The sequence below is a fragment of the Mastigoproctus giganteus genome, chromosome 11, assembly GCF_048544385.1.
Source record: "Mastigoproctus giganteus isolate SK-2022 chromosome 11, ASM4854438v1, whole genome shotgun sequence".
Classification (NCBI taxonomy): Eukaryota; Metazoa; Arthropoda; class Arachnida; order Uropygi; family Thelyphonidae; genus Mastigoproctus; species Mastigoproctus giganteus.
Genome location: NC_143585.1, coordinates 63,999,720 through 64,005,719, shown reverse-complemented (window position 1 = coordinate 64,005,719; position 6,000 = coordinate 63,999,720).

Genomic DNA, 6,000 nt, shown 5'->3' with positions numbered 1-6,000 from the left:
AATTTGTAAAATTTCTCAGGCTGCCTGTACCTTTGAAGTCAGCCGCTTATAGTTATATTTTAGCAGACTTATTTCACACGATCTACAAAACTTGCCATCACCGACAGCCAGTCTTAACTCTAATCCAGCATTTGTCCCGTATTTACTTCCTGTCTCTTCTTCAGGTGTCACCTTATAGATACCTAAGACAATCTGGAAGCATTCCAGTGCACTAAAATCCACTTCAAAACCTGCTTTGTTACTAATTAAAATAAAATATGTACAACACGATCTTCAAATCTGAGAGAAACTGCAATGAAATATTGACGTCTGTGTTATTTCAAATTACAACAGTTAATTAAGAAATAATAAAAAGAAATGAAATAAAAAATAAGAAAAATTCATGGGATGTATATTGATTATCAGGTGATACAGAAGCTTATAGTAGATATAAACTAATCTGCAATCAAATCGCAAAGAAGATCAGGCAAGCTAAGGCAGATTACGAAAATCTTCTGGCAAAGAATGCAGCAAAGACTACTTATCTTAACAGTAGAAAGAAGAGATTACATCACATTGGCCCACTTGATGGTTTTACTGTTGATGATCCTGATCAGGTTGCTGACAAACTGAATTTTGCATCTATATTCACACATGAGGATTTTTTTTAGGGATAGGGATGAAAGAAGTATTATTATTATTAGCCATAAAGTACAAGGAAGCCTGAGAAGCATATGCTGCACCAGCCAAAAAAAAAAAAATTCTGAATTACAGAGAGAGAGAGAGAGAGACACAAAAATACACGAGTCAGAAGAAGGCAATCACCAAGGAGTGAATAATGATGATATCCAGCTCAGGATTCTGAGTGTGCCAAGCCCATACCAGATGTGAGAGCCCTTGGGGTCGAATTTTAATAGAGAGCTAATTGAATTTGTGATAACTGACAGGAAATTAGAAGAAAAATTGTTGAAGCTGAGCATAAAAAAAGGCGCCTGGGGTGGATGAGATCTATTCAATTATATTAAGAGAAGCAAATCCTCAGCCATAATTATGAGCGCATCTCTGGATTTAAGGGATGTCCATATGGACTGAAGATGAGGGAATGTATCCCCAACTCATGAAGGAGAATCAAAAGATGACACGAGTAATTAGCTTAATTTCTGATCCAGGGAAAATAATGGAGTCACTGGTTAAAGAAGTAATACAGGACCATCTAGACAGGAATGCAATTACGTTGCAGCCACAACACAGATTTGTTAAGGGAGACAATCTATTTAGATATTGTGACGCAGTAACAAAGGAATTGGATGCAAAAAAATAATTTTGATATGATATCCTTGGATTTCAGGAAATCTTTTGATATTGTTGCACGAAAGACTGGTACAAATTGGAGCAGGGTGACATTAAGGGTAAGTTACAGCTATCGATAAAGGTATGGTTGGATGGGAGAAGATAGAGTGATTAATGGATATTGCTCTTCGTGGACTAATGTTATTACTGGAGTTCTCTAGGGTTGAGTACTAAGCCCATTGTTTCATGCCTCTCCTCTGTCCAAAATCTCCTGCTATTATTATTATCATCATTAGCTATTATGGTGCAAGGAAGTCTGAGGCTTTTGCTGCACCAGCCAAAAATTCCTGAGTTACCCAGACACACACAGAGAGAGAGAGAGAGAGAGAGAGAGAGAGAGAGAGAGAGAGAGAGAGAGAGAGAGAGAGAGAGAAATCACTAGATTCTTTCTCTCTCTCTCTCTCTACTTTCCTACACACACCTACTTTACTCAGCTGGATGATATCCAGCTGAGGAAAGTAGATGTGCCAAGCCCAAACTTACCAGATATGAGCCCCTGGGGTTAAATATCCGACATATTTCTACTAGAGCTTCGTTCACTCTCGCCAGAGTGTTGGCGACATGATAGAGTCCTAATATTTACTGCCTACCCTGCTCCCCGTGCCACAGACAGATGCTGGGAGGCCACCTTCCTGATTATTGTGCCTCCCAGCAACATTGTTGCTGGGAGGCACAATAATCGGGAAGGTGTACAAGAACATTGTAAATGGAAACGCTCCTCTTGAAGGATATAATTAGCTGTCAACAAGGTTTTTCTGCCAGATATACTGGGTCAAGTACGAATGCTCTGATTTATCAAACGTGCCTGTTTACTTTCACGAATATAGCATACATACCGGAAACAGAATTAAAACTTATGACACAGGCATCACAATCATAAACATAGCTTGAACGTGTATACCAAAACTGTCTATCTATTTCAGATTTTATATATTGCATTCTGCATTACTTAATTTGAAGTTCATAATGTAAACCCAGGGGCTCATATCTGGTGAGTATGGGCTTGGCAAACCCAGGGTCTTGAGCTGGTTATGATCATTCTTCTCTTTCTTGGTGATTCCGTTCTACTTCTGACACTTTCTCAGGGTAACGCGGGAATTTTTTTTTTTTTTTTTTGGCTGGTGTAGCACAAGTCTCAGGTTGCCTTGCACCATATGGCTAATAATAATAAAAAGCAGAAATTTAACGACAGTGAAAGTTTACATTTACCTATTTGTGATTTCGTTAATTGAAATGAATTTTTCCCTTTATATAAAACATATTTCCCTTCATATATTAGCATTTTATTTTCTTTAGCAAAACTGGAAAAGTTTTTCAAACTGGAAAACATTATCCATTTTTAATTGTAAACGTCGAAATCGTATGGTCTTATTAATATCCCTTAGCCCAGACGATCCCCTACCACTGCTGCCATCTTGATTTTGTTCCGCAGCTTGTACTCTGGACCAGTTGTCTCCCAAGTTTTTTGGTTGCGCACCCTTATTTTACTTAAAAGGGCTAGCACGCACCCCGGAATAAAAAATTAAACATATAAGTTTAACATATATATATTTTTTTCTAGAAATTATTTACGTGGAAGGCATTATCTCTAAAATCACATATAATTTTAAAAGGTGAAATACAAAATGCAAGTTCTTGAACGTGCATTTTGTACTTCACCACTAATCAATACAATGATCAAATAAAGCTGCATATTGAAGTATTAAAAATACGTTTATTTATAATTTTTATTTTCAAAAAACTAAAGTTTTCATAATTAATAAATATTGATTTATTGCAGAATGCAATAAATCAATATTTATTAATATACTGTAGTCGTTTTTTCGATATGTGGTTAACATTTTATTGTCATTATGGTCTACTTCAAGATAAGTGGAGGTATTTGTTAATGTGTGATTTTTTATTTCTTAGGCCTGTGCTTTGCGTCACAAATCTATGGAGGTCTTCAATACAGACCAATTGTTAGGATGCAGATAATTTTTTAATCTTTCCTAACTTGGGAAAGGTATTTCCCAAGTTAGGAAACTTTGCGACAAATTAAAAAATGATCTGCATCCTAACGATTGGTCTGTATTGAAGACCTCCATAGATTTGCGATGTGAAGCACAGGATTCAGAAATAAATAAATAAAAAAAAAAAAAAAAATGTTAACAAATTGAATACATTATTGGGGTCGAGACATGTTCATATGAGTTCTAACACATTGTTGTGAACGTGCGACCAAATGCATAAGAGTTGTGTGGTGACCCCCCCCCCCCCAACACATGCGCACAACGGTCTACTGCAGAATATTTCAGCTGGTTCACAAACATCCCCTCTTCCAACATTCAACATATCGACATGTTACAAATCTTTCCTTGTATACGTTGTTGCAGGGCCAGATTTCACTTTTATCGAAAGGATTAAACTACAATTTACCACCTTGAAAACTACCTAAAGGTCAGTGCGTAATTGATATTGAATTTCGTAGTGTTCCACAAAAAATATTTATTTATTCAACAAGTTAACCAGGTGGTGAATAAATTGAATACACATAAATTGAATGACTGCCTAAATTGAATACACACGACAGTTCAGCTTTATGTGAACTTTGGGAAAATAAGATTTATTATTCAGAGAGCTGACAAAGGAGATACAGTGGTAATACTCAATAAACCTGACTACATTAATAAGCTAGAGTCAGTTGTATCAGATACCTCCACTTATCTTGAAATAGACCTGGCACTATTTACCAATTTGGTCAATCAATACAATAAAATGTTAACCACGTACCGAAAAAACGACTACATTACTATGGCTCAGTTAAAGGAATTGAAGGCCAGAACATACAATATTCCTGCACTTTTTGGTCAGGTAAAATTACATAAGACCGACTTTCCTATTCGGCCTATTGTTTCATACAGAAACTCGGCATTTTCATCCTTGACCACACATGTATATAGCATTATAAAACTCTTTAGACAGGCGATACAATTTGGGATTAAAAATTACGATACACTATTTAATAACCTTAAGGACTGGAGATTTGGCGGTAATGATAATTTATTCTCACTAGATGTTACCTCATTATATACGAATGTAAATGTTGAATACACATATTCTTTAGGATGTTAAATAACTCGATACCATTAATTATATGGAACTTCCTATTAAGGAAATTTTTCACTTAATTAAACTCTTAGTTGAAGCCAACTATATCACCTTTCGAGACAAAGTATACAAACAAATTTTTGGTTTGCCAATAGATCTCCGATATTAAGCCTGAGGGGCTTAATATCGGAGATCTATCTCTCAATGATTGAACATATACATTTGACGCCTTTTCTACACCGTATCACTTACTATGGGAGGTATTTAGATGATGTTTTAGTCATTACCGATAGTAGCACTATCCAAGATATTTTATATTCATTCAATAATTATAAATTTACATTGGAGAGGGAGAAAACGGATACTAAGTCATAAAATTTTCTAAATTTCACACTTACTCGGGACGCGAATAAAATCCAATTTAACATTATCATAAACCTACAAACACTGGTATGCTTCTACATTATACAGCTATTACCCATTCACCTACAAAAGATTGATTATCTTTAATCGATTTCTCAATGCTTATAAATATTCAACAGAATCTGCTTTGGGCTCAGAAATAAATATTAACCAGCCGATTCTTAAACGGGTTACCCACTTGCTACAATAGACAGAATTAGGGTACAAGCTAAGGATAGAATACAAAAAAAATACACCAACCAACAACAGTAATATCAAAAAATACTTTATTTCAGTCCCATCTGTTGAACAGTGGCACAAACAACTTAACAGATTCTTTAAAGATACTGAATTTAAAATTGTAGCCAGGCCATTACAGAAATTACACACTAAACTGAACAATCTCTGTCCTTTTTGCATTTGCAACACAAATAAATGACCTAGTATACATTTTTTCTGGTGATTGTGACTTGTCTTATCAGGGTTCTATGCGGTTTCCTCTGACTTTTTGTGTTAACCAACACGCCTCAGTTCATGCTTCTTGTTGAGCAGGGTCAGAATTAGCCTTTCATGCTATTAATGAAAAACATACTTTTTTGTTTAATGAGGCTAAAATATTTAGTTGTCAACATAATTATACAAGACTTAATAGCAGAAACGATCGAAATTAAATTACATGAGAATTTTGTTAGTGTTCACAGGCCATAGCTAATCTCCGACTCGTGGTCCTTTGTGTGCATGTGCGAAGACAAATAATCCCTATTTAAGTTCCTTGCTCACCCCTATTTGGTAATTTTCATTCTTGTGATCACGACATATGGTCGAAAAGCATTGTCAGCTTCAGGAAGGAAAATCGTTTTCCATTTTTTCCCGTTAAATTAATTTATTTAATTTTTAATTGCATTAAAATTGATTGTGTTAATTTAATTTTAATTATTATTAATTATTTCTTACTGTAATATGAGATTTTCGTTTTTTTTTTAATTTTTTAAAAATTGTTTTCATTTTAATTTCTGGAGAGTATTATACAGAAGTTGTCTATATATCATATTGAGGTAAACTTCTCACATTCTTTTACAAATGTTTATATCAACGTATGAGCATTATAGTTCTGGTTCATGCTATCATAATACTATTACCTTAACTTGTCATTTCAGTTTGTACACGTAAATTCAATAA